General features: G+C 35.9%; 1 pseudogene; it reads left to right on the top strand.

Moving 5' to 3' along the window:
* The first annotated feature begins 12,019 nt into the window (after positions 1-12,019).
* LOC132287530 (small nucleolar RNA R71) lies at positions 12,020-12,118 on the top strand (annotated as a pseudogene).
* Positions 12,119-18,659: the final 6,541 nt, after the last annotated feature.

The following is an 18,659-nucleotide window of genomic DNA, read 5'->3' as shown; positions in this document are numbered from 1 at the left end:
AGGGTGGTTTGATGATGGTGGTGAGATGGGGGAGGTAGGAGGAGGTTGGGTTGTTACATGGCTGGGGTGTGGTGTGCATGGGGTGGGTTGGGTGAGTTGGGAGCCGAGGTGGTGGGTGAGTGAGGAGTTGGCTCCGAGAGTGGGGATGAAGTGAAGGAAGAGATGAAATGAAGTGGGTTTAAAAGAGAGGAGGTGAAGCTTGGTTCGAGCACTCGAAGTGGGTCTTCGAGTGCTCGAAAATCCGGCAGTGGGCTCGGCTGTTGTGGTTGGGGTTTGTATGGTTGTGCATGGGCTGCGTGGTGGGTTGAGAGAGAGAGGAAGGTTGGTTTAGTGGAGGGGTTGTGAGGTTGATGAGTTGTGGAGAGGTTGAGCCGAGTGAGAGGGAGTTAGTTGGTTGAGTTCGAGCATGGTTTGTGAGGTGGTGGTTCGGGTGAGGGGTGGTTTGGTTGGTTCATGCATGAGAGGGAAGTGGGTTTGCCGAGAGGGGTTGTGTAGGTTGGTGTTAGAAGGTTGGGTGGTTGTGTTGGAGAAGGATGTGTTGGGGTTGAGAGAAGAGAAAAGGAAGGTGGTGTGTTGGGTTGATTGTCCATGGTGGGAAAGTGGCCGAGAGGTGGAGGTGAGTGTGTTGCCGAGAGAGAGAATATGAGGTCTGGGTTGATGGTACAGAGAAGATGAGTTCGAGCACTCTAAATTTAGCTTCGAGTGCTCCAAAAACAAGCAGAGCCTCGGAATTGTTTTTGTAGAAGTTTCGAGCACTCTGGATTGGCCTTCAAGTGCTCGAATGTGAGGCAGTGTGCTTGGGATGTTTGGGATGGAGGTTCGAGCACTCGAAATTGGAATTCAAGTGCTCGAAATGGAGACAGTAGCTGCACATGAAGGGCTGAATTTGAAGGGCATCAACGAGCACTCCAAAGGGAGCTGAGATTGCTTGAAATTGAAGCAGAGGGTGCTTGGGGCTGAAAGGTTGGATGAAATTTTCATGGCTGAATGCATGGATGAATGCATGAAGGAATGCATGGATTATTGATAATTGCGACATGGGAACATGCAATATTGGAGGCAAAGCAGCTAGCACTCGAACTGGAAGGCATGGATGAATGAATGCAAATTGAATGCATGGCTGCATGAAACATGAAGGCAAAGGCTGCAAAATTTGAAACTTAAAAGCTTGCATGAGGTTTTCTAGCAGATTGAATGGATGAAAGAATGCATGAACTCAAATTGCATAAAGGAAGTTGACTACATAGGTGATAATGCATGAATGCAATGCATGCATGCATTCATGGATGAATGAGCTCATGGTTTTTATTTTTTATTTTTTATTTTTTATTTATTTATATATTCTTTTTATTTTTTATTTATTATTTTTTTAAGGATGGAAGAAAAATTGCAAGCCAATGCATAGGAAAATATTTAAACTTTACACTTCATCTCAAATGCATGGATGGAATTCGGTCTCTTCAAATGCATGGATGAATGTAGGAAAATTTTTTGAACCTTTGCAACATCACACAATGCATGAATTAAATTTCTAAAATTTTTTCTAAAACTTTGCAAATTCATTCCAATGTAATGCATGGATGGAAAATTTTGAAAACTTTTCAACTTCGTTCTAATGCATGGACAATTTTCAAACTTTTGAACTTCAATCCATTCTAATGCAAGAAGGGAAAATTGTCAAACTCTACACTTCATTGCAATGCATAGAAAATTTAGAAAATTTTTCAAACTGTGCAATTTTCCGCCAATGAATGGATGAATGAAATTTGGGAAAACTTTGAGACCTTGCAACTACTCTCTTCTGCAAGAATGCATTTAAGAAACTTTTCAACTTTTTGCAACTTCAATGCAATGTATGGATGATTTTGAGGAATCATGATTGTGATTACCCTCGGATCCGAGACATGGGTTGATCAAGCCCAGGCCCAAACCCGAGGGAATATCAAACAATTAATATTTTATAATGAATACGGAATACAAAATAAATTAAGAAATGAAATTAAAGCTGGAAGGAACTAAAAATAGAATCCGCAAAATATTATAATTATTAAAATCCATCAAACTCAAACTCCAAAACTCCATCAGTTTACAACTTGGGAATCCATCTCTAGTGGATCCCTATTAAACATCCAAACGGAAGATAGAACAACTGTAATAAACGTCCAGAAATAAAACTATAGAGAGAGCCCTACATCGTCGGAAGAGTGAAAAGAGAACTCTGCTCAGCACGAACACGTCTAAGCCTGGAACTGTCGTGTACCTGAAAAATAGAAGTGGGTCAGGCTCACGCGCAAGTTTTATACTACTACAATCCAAACAGAGGCCCGATACGCATGTACATCCTAAACAACTCAACAATAGCTAATAGTCCGTAAATATATATATATATAGTCACACTAAAGGACTCTCACTGGACTACAGGCCGGTCTCAACTTGAATAGAGGTAACATGCTAAAACGCACACGAAGTGGGCATATGTACCTATACCTAAACAGGGTACACCTCCAACCATCGTAGCCAGCTACACATCCCGATGCATATACGCTCCCTAGCCATCGGTCCTGAGGCTCAAGCTCATACCGAGGCACCATAACAGTACATATATAAAATCCATCCAAAATCCCTGGTATTGCCCCTCAACAAGTAGTTGCCATGACAATACAAATCCACGGGACTTAACTTTTAGTTAATCCCATCCTTATTCTAAGTAGGTGGGTAATGGTATTGTTTTAAAAACCAAACCCATCCTTAGTATGCCACCGTCCCATACCTGTGCCTATTTTCCAATCCTCCAGTAGTCAATAATACCAATAAATCAAGTATATATTAACTAAATTCCAACATCCAACATTCAATGTTAGCAGTGATAAAATAAGTATTGATAAACAGGGTCACAACAACAACATATACATGCCCAATTTAAGTTGTTCCCTTTAGTCTGATATAAAGACAGAATTAATTAAAACTTCCATTTAACACCTTACAAATGACATACAGATATGTAGGGTATGTATCACAAAATCCTAACCTCCACAGTTGATACTAACTGTGATAATGTAAGCATCAAAACAATATTCACAGTATGTATGTAGACATGCTCAAATTATAGTGTTCCACAAAACCGATCTAGTGTTAAACTCAAATCCTCATAGTATTTAAGTTCCAACAGTTGCTATTACAGAAGTTAAGATAGCTATCATCTAGACCCATCCTTCCAATAATTTATACTAGCAGTGGTAAGGAAAAACGTGAACCACAGAACCACAATGCATCCACAAACATGCTTAGTCTAGGTTGAACAAGCATACAACACTACTGTAACTACCAGTTTCATAGCAAAACAGATATCATTTTAGTTTGGTTTAATCTTCATTAATCCTGAAATCATTTAAGAGTGCAAAAAGTATGAAGCCTAAGGGAAAGAGTAAGGATAGAATCTTGCCTCAGAAACTTTTGTTCAAAGTTTCAACGTCGTCTTCTTAAAAAATCCCGGCGAGTTCCAAAACCCGGTTACTGTTCATGGGTACGAAACACTATTCCTGAACTCAAAATCTGATCTCCACCGTTCAGATTGTGCGACACTGAGTCATGAACCTATCCTCCAAATTTCAGCTTGATCGGACCACGGACGAAGCGGGATCAGATGTTTGATGAAATCTGGGCAGAATAGAAAAAAAACCTGTGCGACCCAGTTACTGTTTACGAGTACGAATCACTGTTCCCGAGGTCAAACTCTGATCTTCACCGTTCAGATTGTGCGTCACTGAGTCGTGAACCTCTCCTCCAAAATTCAGCTCGATCGGACGACGGACGAAGCGGGATCGGAGCTTTGATCAAACCTTGGCAGAATGTGAAAAACTGCGTTTTTCCTTCTCCATTTCCACAAAATGTGAGCTTTGTTTAGAAAAAACCCTACACAGACGTCTACCTTATACTTATAGAGTTTTCCTAAACCCTAGGTTTATTTAAGTCCAACTCACAATCCTAACCGGCCCATCCAATTAACGTAGAAACCTACGACGGCTATAATATAAAACCCTAATTTATACTATAATTAAAACCCTAGTTAGATGTATTTACCTAATTACCCTATTCACCATTAAATACTTAACAAATAATCTAATTGAACAAAATAATAATTAGTAAACCCAATTAAACCAAATAAGACACACGTAAAATAAGACACACATAGAATAATTAAACCAATTACACTTAAACCATTAATGCCAATTAAATAATTAAAACACTAACAAGTAATTCCAATCAAATAACTAAACCAATTACACTTAAACCATTAATGCCAATTAAATAATTAAAACACTAATAAGAAATTCCAATCAAATAACTAAACCAATTACACTTAAACCATTAATTCCAATTAAATAATTAAAACACTAACAAGTAATTCCAATCAAATAACTAAAAATAAATATCATTTAAATAAATTAAATTACCACAAAAAAAAAACAATTAAGCACCTAATAAAAAAAAATAATGACACATAATCAAATAAAATGCACTTAAATAATAAATTAAATACCATTAAATACCAGGAATATCCTTTTTAAAATTAGGGGTATTACAATGATCCAACAATGTAGGAAGAGAAGAGGCTATGCATGTGAGTGCCATGTCGAAAGTCCAAGAAAATTGCCTGATAGAGCCGGAAACTTCCGGGAATGAAAACAAGAGTTGAGAAGGTCTAAGAAGCCAGTCTAAAATTGCGGAACACAACTGAAGATCATTTTAGAAAAATTAAAATTTTGGTTTTCCGAAACCATTTCCCAGAAAATTTCAAGGCACGAGCAATTTGAGAAGGTAGGGAAGCTTGGAAATTGAAAGAATTGCTTCCTATGAGTGCTAAATTTAGCGTCGATAGCTAGACGCACCGAGATCAAGTTGGTCCTCCTTACCCTATACCATGTCTCTCTAGAGAGTCATATTTCCCCAGATAGGATAATTCTTTTAAAAGCGGAGGAAGACTTTGAAGACAAAAGTGGAAAAGAGGTAACGGAAAGACCTCAACCCACTCTTCATCCTCAATGAAGAACTTTGGATTATGGGGCTTATTTGGATTATAGGAAGATGGGATAGGTGAGGGTGCACCTAGCAAAGGCTTTTGAAGGGTCATATTGAGCACGGGAATGCTCGACAACTTATCCTTCAAAATTTCAACATCCTCCTCACACTTATCCGGCGGTTCGGGCTCAACAACTTGAGACAACTCAAATGAGGGAATGGGATGAGATGCAAGCTCCCAAGAGAGTGATACATTTGATGTTGCCCAAGAAAGAGAGTGAATAGGTGGAGGAATATCAAGCAAAGAATTCACCTCCCAAATGGAATTGGCAACATCAAAATCCGCATAATTAAAATGAGCTAAGCATGTTTTTAGAGGATCCTCTATTAAAGGAGGTGCATCAAGCAAGGGATTATGTAGAGGCTGTGCTGGATTTTTATAGGATACAATCTCATCATCATTATTTTCCTTATTTTGAACCACAATTACTTCATTTTGATGCGTGGCAACAACTTGATCTTCAACCACCATTTCATCATTTTCATATGTGATGACCACTTGATCATTCTCATGATGAAAGTTACTAGGAGTAATTTCATCATTCATAGAATTTTCTTTTGGATTGGCCACGAGTTCAATTGAAAATTCTTCTTCATTTTCATGATTTAGAGCATCAACCATTTGTTGAATTTGAGCTATTTGGTCATCTAACTCTACTCTAGATTGGGAATGAGAATGAGTAGTGGATTGCATGCCAACAATGTCATCCAACATTTGCTTATTGGACTCCATCATTTGCGTGTGGAAAGACTCCATCATTTGTTCATTGGCAGCAATAAATTCATCCAATGAAGACGGTGGACGAGGAGAAGAGGGCGGGAAAGAATGATCATTGGGTTGAAAAGGTTGCATATGAGATTGTGGGGTTGAATTTCCTATGTCATGCCACAAGAAGTTTTGTTGGTCTCCCCAACCCGAGTTATAACCATTGAAGTATGGATCACTACCCAGTTCAAAGAAATTTTCATTTGGTTGCTCTAGATAGAAGTCCGAGAATTGTCTCGTTGGAAGACATTCTCTTGTATGATGTGTATGACTAGAGCAAAATACACAAAACTCATGTGGTGTGTAGAATTGAGTTGGAAGATAACTACCCTCCATCTAGGACTTAAACATCAATAACACACAACATAATCAACACAACAATTCTTTATCATCAACTCCACATACAATGATCCATTTCTCCTCAATTATCAACAAGATAGGAAATAAATGGCCACAACAAGGACCGATGCTTTGCAATATAGTAAAACAAAAATAGCCTCGACAAGGGCTTTACAAGCTAAATTAAACACATACACAATATTCACAATGCGAAACTAGAAGTCACGAGACTTACCTGGGGGCCTCTAGACTTACAATTTGCTAGCGTTCCCACGGCGAGTTTCGAGTCCCTAGAATCTCACAAACACGAAGATGATCAAAAATACACAAGGAGTATTCACAAGACACAATATTCACAATTAAACTAAAATTAACCCTAGAACTTTGGTCGCTAAACCGTTTGCAGTCCCCGGCAACGGCGCCAAAAATTGATCGGTTGGTCAATCATACATCAACATTCGCAATAACACGAATCATTGTAAAATAGGGCTATTGGTCGGGTAAGTCGAACCACCGGGACTGCGCTAGTCTATGGCAACCTAAGAGTCTAGAATCGTCCTTAGAATGATAAGGGGGGTTTATAAAGAGTTTTGTTTGTTTGTCACTTAAACTTAGAACTTAGAATGCATAAAATAGTAATGTGTTAGGAAGTAAAGAGATATAATACAAGTAGAGAAGCCTAAGGAAATGAATCCGCTCCATCCCTAAACACATGCTAGATTAGAGCTAAATTGGAGAAACAACATAAATATGTGACCATGGAATGTTACAACCAAAATTGCTACATTCCTTCAAGAAATTCATGAAATCAATGGCAAGTATAACCTATCAAAGATGCACATGTTTAAACTACCTAAACTAGTGTGTAGCCTTGGACATGCTTACTAAGTTAGAGATTATCAAGCCTTTAATCACATGATAGGAGCACATGAAGTCAAGAGTCAAGAATAGTCCATCAAAGGAGGGTCCTAAGCTATGGAATATCAAGATTCTCATACAACATGCCAAGAAACCCATTTCACAATCTCATTTCCAATGTCACTATGGAAATGCAAGGCATACAATCATGAGAAAATATGATCTAAGACAAGATAAAACATTCATCATAATCATTTATAAGAAATTAGGTTCATTACATCAAGTGTAACTCTAGATTGTGAAATAATCACATATATACATCATTTTCCCCAAAATAAACTAAGGCTAGAACATGCTTACTAGAGAGAGCTTCATCACCTCCCTAGAAGAGGGTTTAGTTACCCATGGTGGCCCTAGATGAAGGAAAAAGCTTGCCCTTTTCCTCCATTTTCGAGCTCCCTTCCTTTTGCTCCAAGAACCCTCTTCTTGCTCCTCTTTCTCTCTCCAAAAATCTGATCCAAAAGTGAGATGTGAGATTGTGTGGCTTTCCTCCCCTTATCTACCTCCAAACAAGGCTCTCTCTCTCCTCCAAAAACATCCCCAACCACTCCATAAAGAGGGAGATAAAAAATGAGCGAAATAAGGTGCAAGTGGCTGAATTCCAAAAGGCATTCTGCCCAAATTTCGAGTGCTCGAAATAGGGCCTCGAGCACTCGAAAATGGGGCAGAATGCTTCATTCTTACCTTGCTCTACCCAGACCTACTTTGGTAAAATGGCCATAACTTTGCGCTCCAAACTCCGAATGATGAACCGTTTGAAGATTTGGAAAGCTAATTTAGAGTTCTAAAAACTTTATGTTTTAGTGAAGATACAATTCTCAAGTCTGGTTAGTCGAAATTGAAGAGCAAGGCAGAAATTCATTGCTGCCAGGCAGTTCTGAGCACCTCTAATAAAAATATCATAACTCTCTGGTCCGAACTCTGAATGACAAACCGTTTGAATATTTGGAAATTTGATTCAGAGCTCTAAATATGTCCTGTTATGATAGAAGTCCAATTCTTGAGTTTACAAGGTCAAAATGGCGAGCAAAGTCCAGGATCCACTGCTGCCAGAAATTCAGCCTTGTGCCTTCCTATGTTCAAAACTCCACAAAGCATCATTTTTGCTTCCTTTTTGCAATTTAACCTGAAAATGTGCAAAAATATACAATTGGAGATAATCTATATAAAATACACATATAAAAAACTTAACTAATGCAATTAAGGGCGCTTAAATATACAATATTCGGCGTTTATCATCCTACTGTGCATAATAAGGCTCTGCTGGCTCCTCTGTCCGTGGCCTAATATGTCGGGTGGGCCCGTGTTGCCTGTTAGCAACGATCTTCCTCTTAACCATGGCTTGCAAAAAGAAAAAGAAAAACTTGCAATGGAAGTTAGTGCCAGAATAAGAAATTTTAAGCACGATATAGAAATATGTATGTCAAGTAAACTAGACAAAACAAATATGACATGAATCTATACAAGTGGCAGGATATGAAACATGCTAAACAATGTAAGTATGAAATGCATCCAATATGGAATATCATAGGCATTGGGCATATATGAGATAACATAAATATAAGATATGATGAATGAAGCATGTGTGTGAGATCTGTGAAGTTCGATCGATCATAAAAAGAAATGAGATCGATCACAAAAGTTGGATCGATCGAAAATAAGTGAGATCGATCTCACAACTTCGATCGATCGGAGATACAAGTTCAATCGATCGAACTGTGCGACGTTGAAAACTCAAAGGTCACAAATCTGTGACTTTGGAAGCATGGGGCCCACACGAACGTGTTCGTGGGCCCAACAACACATCAAATCAATAAATCCCCATCACTGAACAAGGCCCAAACTCCCAATATGAGATCAAAATCCAAAAATATGCAAAATATATACACGAAGCAACACACATATATATATATGAAAATACAGTGCTTCGAAGCTCAACAATGGTGGATTTGAGCATGTAATAAGCATGGATTCGACATCTAAAGCATGGATACATTAAATCTAAGCCGAAAATCAAGCATGAGGTCACGGATCTTACCTCAAATAGATGGAAAATAAAATAAAAATGAAAATATTTTTGAATTTTTGAAAATTTGAAAAGTCAAAATAATAAAATGAAGAACTGAGATCGATCGAAACAAGAGTTCGATCGATCAGACAGAGAGCAAAAATATGCAGGTTTTTGGCTCAGAAAATTGGCTAAGTGTTGGAACATGAGATCGATCAAACTTGGAAGTTGGATCGATCGAAGAACTTCTTGATCGATCGTGGAATGTTTCGATCGATCAGACAGAGAGCTGAAATATGCAGGTTGATGCAGGCTCAAAATTTTTCTAAGTGTTGAATCATGAGATCGATCGAACTTGGAAGTTGGATCGATCGAAGGTCTCCTGATCGATCTAAGAGTTAGTTCGAATGATAGGACAGAGAGGTGATTTGGATGCAGGTTTCTGCAGGTCGAAAATTTTTCTAAGTGTTGGATGCAGAATGGAGTTCGATCGATCAAACTCAGGTTTGAGATCGATCGAACTATGCAGAATGCTCAATAATGACATGAAAGCTCATGCAATCATCACCAAAGTTCCTTTCAATGCATATGAACCAAAAACAAGGATCTAGACTTCGCAAGAAATGAAATGAAAGATAAAAATGGGGGAAGAATTTGACACCCTACGAATGCTTTTGCTAGTCTTTAACGTCTTTAGTAAGACATTAGGCTCTTTTAACCCGGATCAAAGATCTTATAATGCATCCCCTCCTTGTTGGGGTGATAGATGCTTTGAACTCCACCCAACAAATGGTTCTTTGAAGAACTTGTTGGATTAAGCTCAAAAGAAATCTTTGGTCCTTTATCTATGCAATTACAACCTTTGGCCTTCCATGCCCTTTCAAAGCAAGAGTTTGAAACAATATTTTTAGAATACAAGGTTGAAGATGATCCTTTGAAAGTTTTGGTCTTACACAAAAGCTCATTTCCTTGACATTGAAGATCATGACATTTATCTACAACATTAATCTCTCCTTCATATTTGTCAAATGAATTGAGTGTGGGATTAAAGATATTCAATTTCACCTTCATGTGGCCAAATGAGATCTTCATTATCCCCGTCCTACAATTGATGTTGGCATTGGCGGTTACCAAGAAAGGACGGCCAAGGATAACGAGAATTTAGCTCTTAGGATTGGGGACCGGTTCCGTGTCTATGACAACGAAATCAACCGGGAAAAATAATTTGTCAATCTTAATCAAAACATCCTCAATTATACCCCTAGGCTTCTTAATGGATCGGTCAGCAAGTTGCAAAACTACCGACGTCGGTTTCAATTCACCTAGGCCCAAATTTGACATAAACCGAGTGTAGAAGAAGGTTAACACTTGCTCATAAGTCAAGAAGCGCCCGATTAATGATATGATCACCAATAATGCATGATGTAGTGGGTGAACCGGGGTCCTAAAACTTTGGAAGAGTGTTATGTTGCAAAATTGAGCTTACTTGCTTGGTCAAAACCACTTTTCTCGGTGCTTGGCTCTTGTTCTTCCGTTTTTGGGTGCACAAGTCTTTCAAAAATTTGGCATAAGCCGGAATTTGCTTGATTGCATCCAATAGTGGACGATTAATTTTCACTTGCCTAAACATTTCTATGATTTCATTGGTTTTTGCCTTTTGCTTGTCTTTTGAAATGGATCCTTTTAAGGCATCCGAAAATGGAACTTTTGGTTCAAATACTTTTTCAAAATTTTCTTTTGAACTCTCTTCAACACAAGAAGTTTTCAAATCATTTTTCAACAAAACCTTTTCAACATCATTTTTCAAAATTTTTTTTTCAAACACATCTTTCAAAACTTTCTCATTTACAAGATCATGTATATGCAATGAAGGAGGAATGGGATGTGAAACGGGACGGGTGACAACTTGAGATTGCACCGGTTCACTCTCTTCATTGGACATTCCAACTTGATTATCCACAACCCTACCACTCCGCAAGGTAGTCACCGCATTAACATGTTCAATGGTGTGGCCTTCCGATGAGGAATGGGTTTCCATAACACATTATTGCTTAGGTGGGGCATTTATAGGCATCTTTCCCTTCTCTCTTACATTGAGAGTGCTTGTTATTTGCCCTACTTGGGTTTCTAGCTTCGCAATAGATTAAGAGTGAGAATGAAGCAATTGAGTGTTAACCTCTAAAGTGCCCAAAGCATTCAAAATTTTCTCTTCAAAGGCGGGACTTCTAGTATTACCTTGGGAATAAGATTGGTTGAGAAAATGAGAATTAGCAAATTGATTCCCTTGTGATTGATAAGGTCTATAACCTTGGGATCCTTGGTTTTGAAGTGGAGGTGGAATGTACTTCCCTTGAAAACCGCCTTGGGAAGGGTTTGAGCCATCTCCTTGGTTTTTCCAAGAGAAATTCGGATGATTCCTCCAACTTGGATTATAATGAATACCATAAGGATTGTTTCCTTGGTTCACAAAAGCTGCATTTACTTGTTCATTAGGTTCACTTTGCACTTGTCCATAAGGACAATGAGAAGTAGAATGAAGAACAGTAGAACGAGTCATACATGTTTCATTTGATGCACGATGAGAATGGTTAGGGAAGGAAGATACTTGGTTCGCCGAGTTTTGGTTAATCAAAAATTGATCAAACCTTTGAGATAAAGACTTCATTTCGGCGGCTATTTCATTTGAATGTTCGACTTGATGTAAGCCAACACTTTTCCTACCTTGTGAATTTCTACCATTCTTAGATGATAGTGTTCTATGCAAAGAATTTTCACTTATGCTCTCATAGAGACGCCACACGTCATCCTCATGCCTATCAATGTATGAGCCACCCATGGAAGCATCAACCATACCCTTATAGTTGTCCGATAAACTCTCAAAGAACTATTGAACTAATTGTCATTTGGGCATGTCATGATGTGGACACTTCCTAAGCAATTCATTGAAGCGTTCCCTTGCCTCATGAAACGTTTCTCCATCCCCATGTGAAAATTCTTGAATTGAGGTTCTCATGGCATTGGTCTTTGAAATCGGATAGTATTTCTTCAAGAACTCTTGTTGCATTTCTGTCCAAGAAGTGATTGAAAAAGGCCTAAGATTGTTAAACCAATACTTTGCCTTGTCTTTTAAGGTGAATGGAAAAAGTTTGAGTCTTAAAACCTCTTTCGGCATGTCCGTATATTTTACGGTGGAACATACTTCAAGAAACTCATCCAAATGCTTGTAAGGTTCTTCACTTGGAAGTCCATGATAGTTAGGAAGCATTTGAATGGTTTGTGGCTTAATTTCATAATGATGTGCTCTAAATAGAGGCAATTGGATGCATGTAGGTGCATTATACTCATGAGGCACATAATGGTCTCTTAAAGCAAGATGTGGATTAGCTACTTGAGGTGCAACATGAACACCTTGGTTTTGAATTCCTTGATTATTGGTGGGAGGTTGTGGAGCATACATTGGCCATGGCATTCCATATGGAACTTGGTCTTGTTGTTGTGGTGGTTGGTGAATGAATGGCCTAGGCATACCTAATGGTACTTGTATGTTCTCATTGTGCACATTGGGATGAAAGATACCTTGTTAGTCCATGTGACCAAGGTCCTCAACATGATTGTCATTATGGTCATCCATTCATAGATTGGCTCTATTTGAACTTCTTCTTCCCCTAAGATTTCTAACGATAGATTCAAGATGCAAATCAAGAGGGACAAGAGTTGGTCTCAATGAACGACGTCCATGCATGCACAATGCAAAACACAACAGACACAAAGAATGACAAACACTATGCCTTCACAACAATGCAATTAGACTTCTTCCACAAACACTTAATTCATACTCCCATGCTTTAACAACAATGATGCAAGATAATTAAAAATAAGCCTCCACGCGGGCTGACGATTTAACTAAGGAATTGAGTAAAGAAAGTCTCACAAAGGTCCTTTAGCACTTCAACTCCAAATTTAAAGCTTAGCTTAGCAAATTTTTAGAATTTTTAGCTTTTTACTTTCTTTGCTTGCTTGAATGCTTGATGGCTCATTTGCTTGCTTCTTTTCCAACAATGCATCTTGTCAAATAAGAACAACACAATAAGTAACCAAAAAGAAAAATAAAAATAAAGTAAAGACACGATCAAAAAAATACTAATCCTAATCAATTCCACAAATCCGACGTTGCCAAACCTAATCAATCAAATCCCCGGCAACGGCGCCAAAAATTGACCAGGGCTGTTTGATATACGCCAAATTAATGTAGTGAATGTGCGGTTCAAGAAAAGCTTTTTGGGTTAAGTTTAAATTTATAAAAATCACTACCAACACTACTACTAAAGTAGCAAGAGTGAGTAGGGATCGTCCCAAGGGATTATACGTGTTGGAATTTAACTTCAACTCTAATGTATCACAAGATTGCAAAGAGAGAGATTTGTTTGATTAAACTAAGGTGCAATGAAATTAAAATGCAAATAAAGTAAACTAATTAGAGATAGGGATTTAAGAGATATGAAGAGAGGTCTTAGGGTGTTAGAATCACCACTGAGCTCATGTAATTAACCACTTACTTTCCATTAATGGGGAATATATTGTTGTGAACAAAATGCGACTAACAATTGCAATATTAAGCATGGACCATCTAATTTATGTATGAATTGTCTACCTAAACTAAGTGAAGCACAACCCATCAATTTTAAGCATGACCTATCTAAGTAGTAACAATTGTAGCACACATCAATCTAGAGAATCATGGAATTTACAATATTAAGCATGGACCATCTAATTTATGTATGAATTATCTACCTAAACTAAGTGTAGCACAACCTATCAATTTTAAGCATGACCCATCTAAGTAACAACAATTTTAGTACACATCAATCTAGAGAATCATGGAATTTGCAATAATAAGTCATGGAATATCTAAGCAAGCATAGATTGTCTACCTACCTACAAGCATGGATTAAATTGTAGAACAACCCATCAAGCATAAGTATAAACCATCAAATTAATTGACAAACCCATTCAATGAAAACCCATACTTAGCCATCACTAGATTCTCAATCAACCACACATAGACATGCAATTAATATAGAAAAATTAGTATAGAGATCAATTCCCAAATAATCACACATAAGACAACATGTAATCACATAGAGAATTAATAGGAAGAATTAATCCATATGAATCATGTAAGAAATAATTCCTAATTTAATCACACATAGACATGTAAATAAATTAGAAAATTAATAGGAAGAATTAAACCATAGAAATTATAGAAATATACCAAGATTCATTAAATTCACAAGGTTAGAGCACTAATCACAACAATATATATAAATCCCCAAAAATAGAAATACAAGGGTTTAGATTACACAAGACTTAGGGCTCATCCAAGCCCTAAGTATAGATCTAGCCAATCATGGAGGAGGTGGATGTGGTTATGGAATCAAGCTCCAAATATGGCTCCATCTTCTTCTTCATCTTCTTTGAAGCTTTAGAGATGGAGAGAAAGAGTGGTCTAGAGATGGATCTTAAGATGTGCCTCCACATCCCTCTTTTCTTTTAACCCTAATCTCTAACTTTGCTAGAGAGAAAAATAAAAAATACAATGTAAAAAAATAAAAAGATAAAAAGCTTCTTTACAAAATGGGTCTCTTCCCTTTATATAGAAGGTCCTTTTCTTAGTCACTAAGTCAGGAATATAGCCCCAAAAATATCTAATCCCGTACTATGTGATAGGTGGACTTTTGGGCGGGCACAGAATAAGACAGCTCGCTGCCAGCAATGTTTGATCGATCAAAGAAAAAGTTGGATCGATCCAACTTGGCAGTTTTTCAGCATTGGCCTCCTTTTGCTCCAAATCAGCCTCTTTTTGCTCCGGATCATCAGTAAGACTTAGTTTGACTCCAAAAATGCCTTAAGAATCCATTTTAAGCCCATTTTAACATTATTGACCTGAAATAGACAAAAATACAAATAAGTACTAAAACGGGTAAATTTAAAAGTGTACTTTTCAGTGCTCATCATTATACTATACTACTCACACAAAATATAATAACAGTAATTACCTAATAAAATTTAAATTAACAAATTATATTATACTACTCTCATTAATTATTATATCCCACGATTGCAGTAGGAAGGGATTCAAAACCTAAACTAAACCCAAATGGACCAAATAATTCTTTCCACACTTTAGAACAAACATATTTAAATTAAGTACCATATTTGATCTGAACATTTCGAAATAGCTTTAGAGTTACTGTTGAAAATTCAATCTATAATCAATTGTGCTTGACCAAATGGTCCATATATTAAATTATTTGTCAATTTTCATATTTTTTATTTAATAAAATCCTTGATGTAAATGATTATTTGGTCCTAAAACCTTATTATTGTATTTATTTCAATGGTTTAATAATATTACAAATACATAATTCTTTGTCTTTTCTCATATGTAGATTCATGATGATAATTAAAGTGCGAAGTATGGAACATATTGCAACACTTGCAACCCTAACAGTGTTCAATGATTGCCAAACATTAATAAATTGTTCACTAGATGATTTACTATAATTACGAATTGAGGTAATTTCCTACCCTTATTCAAAAAAAATTAATTAAATTAAAAAAAAAATACTTACTTGAAATTTTCAATAGCTCTAAATTATATTTCTTCTTTTTGCAAGACATGGATGAATTTAACAACAAAGTGACAAACTGCAAAGGAAAATCTTTTCTTTTTCTGGTGAAGATAGACAATACTCAACAACAAGTCATGAAAACTTATTTTGCGGTGGAAGAATTAAAATAATTGACACTTGACAATGATTCATTTCATGAAGAAATGAAATATGCAAAAAAGATAAAGATTGAGCAATAAATAATTTAGGAATACTTTTATTTTCAAACAATTATAGTTTTGAATTTTCTAATATATTTTGTTTCTTTTGAGCTGACAATTATTACAATCTAAACATTGTTGGTACCTTTTCGGATTTTATAATATATAAAAATTTTATATAGTATTTATTTATGAATGTTTTGTAAATTATAGAATTTTAATTTTCATATTTTTTTTAAATGTTTATAGTTTCATTCATTCATTAATGAAAAACCTTATTTTGTTTCTTTTGAAGTGACAATTATTACTCTCTAAACATTATTCATATGAATACTTTTATTTTCAAAGAGTTATAGTTTAGGAATTCATTGAGATGACAATTAATACACTCTAAACATTGTTGATAAAAATTCATTTAATACCCAACAATATCATACAACGAATATATCGATAAGTTACAAAACATTCAACACGTGCATCGCACGTGCATTTTACTAGTATATATATATATATATATATATATACGGTTCCGGTTCTTACCGATTCCCACGGGCTGGAACCGGAACCGTATGCACACGATTCCTAAATTCGGAGCGGGACCGGAACCGAAGCCATGAAAACCCGAAAAAATGGTTCCAGTTCTCAGGGTTTCGGTTCCAGTTTCACAGTTCCAGTTCTTTTGTGCACTCCTAGTAATATTAAAGGAAATGGTTAATTTCACTGACACCCCCTCAGATTTGGCAAAATATCACCTTGAAACATCTTTCGAAAAATACTATCACTCATATCCCAAATCTCTTTTTCGTTACTAACACCGTTAAAATAGGTGTAGAATGACACATTTACCCTCATTTTTTAATGCCTTTTATTTTAAAACCTATAAGGACGAAATTACCCCCATCACCATCACCCTCACCCTCACCCTCACTCTCACTCACACATATTACCTCAGATATATATATATATATATATATGTATGTATGTATATATACACTATATAATTCTGTATTGCTAAACTCAATGGGATATTTTACATCCTCTCTTAGACAAAGAAATAGTTGATAATGCTACAACTTATTATTCTTGTTATTTTGATATTGATATGAACCACTCCGAGGGTTTCAACCTTTTGATTCTTAGTGGGCTTTTACCTTTCGATTCTGTAAGGAATTCTCAGTATAAAATCAAAATGAATGGAATGGAATGAATAAGCTCTGACTTTCTTGATGCTAGGAAGGGGCTTAAACCATATCCTGGAATGGAATTGTTATGTCCAAGCCAAATATTTACTAATGGGGTCAAGAAACTTGTTTGGATGGGGAATGGTCTATCAAAAGAAGCAAGTTGTCAAAAAGCGATCGAGCTAAGTAAGAGATTTGGCCACATCAGTAGAAAAATCTTTGTAAAATGGGTCGTCTAATTTCCTTTATAAAAGTCAGACCTAAGCCGAAAGGCACATCTCATCAAAGGCATCACTAATTCTCATATATATTTATATATATATATATATATATATATACATATACACATATATATATATATATATAATTGTAAATTTGCAAAACATTTAGGGATAATTTAGTCTTTTAGTATATTTCTTTAGGTTAAAGTTTTTTTTTACAAAGTCAAAAGACATGAAGTCATTTTATATAGTGTCAGATGTCTAAATATAACAGTTAAAGTGTGGGTGAAAAACGGAACAAACGTAATAGTGATAGTAATTTTCGAAATTTATTTCAAGGTGATATTTGGCCAAACCTGAGGGGGTGTCAATGAAATTAACCCTAAGAGAAAGTACCACAAGCCTTACCTTTTTATTATTATTATTTAAAGACAACTCTTCTATTTATATACTTTTACTAAATTAGTTATACTCTCGCTAACTTAAATATAAAATAAAATTATCATATTTCATAGTATTTTGAAGTCCAGAGTTTATTAAAGTTTTGGAGTTTAATCAAATTTATTTATTTAAAAATGTTTTAGAGGCCAAGTTGCTAAATTCAGTCAAAATTTTAATATAAACTAGCCTTGCAAGTAGGGTTCAACCATACCAATAACCAATTTTGCATATTATTGAACTGATGTGGGTCATGTTTTCAGTTTACATATGCTAAAACTGAAAAAACAAGTATTCCCAATTCAGAAAGCCAAAGTAAAATTTTGTTTTCAATTTGAAAATATGAAATAAATTGAAGACAAATTTGTTAATTTAGATTTTTACATATATAAATTTAGGGGTAAATTAGACTCACCCTCCTTGAGGTTTGGACAAATCTCACCTGGATGGAATGATATGAGGTTGTTACTCTAACCTCCTCTAAGGCAGTTAGTGGGTTAACAGACATTAAATATAAAGGTGAAAAGTCAGTTATGCCCTATAATTTTTAGTAAAAATTTACTTTTCTATTCAATATATATATATATATATATATATAAACTATATTACACCGTAGTTAGATTGTGCAAGTACTGTTGCATTACAATTACTACTACTTTTTTTCCTTTTTTCTTTTCTTCTTTTTTTTTTTTTTTTTTTTGAAGGAAGTAAAGGTAAATGTATACATTAACAAATGTAAAGCTGATAGTTTGGAATAAAGAATTAGGAAAACACAAAAACCAAAAACAAAAAATCATTCTTTAACGTAATATTAAGGGAAAATACCACAAGCCTTACACTTTTTTATTATTATTATTATTATTATTATTATTGTTAC

This window comes from Cornus florida, unplaced genomic scaffold, assembly GCF_030987335.1.
Source record: "Cornus florida cultivar Cherokee Brave unplaced genomic scaffold, ASM3098733v1 CherokeeBrave_3.0.0_Hap2_Chr11, whole genome shotgun sequence".
Taxonomy (NCBI): Eukaryota; Viridiplantae; Streptophyta; class Magnoliopsida; order Cornales; family Cornaceae; genus Cornus; species Cornus florida.
The sequence above is the reverse complement of the archived record's forward strand: the minus strand, read 5'-3'. Positions and strand labels throughout refer to the sequence as shown.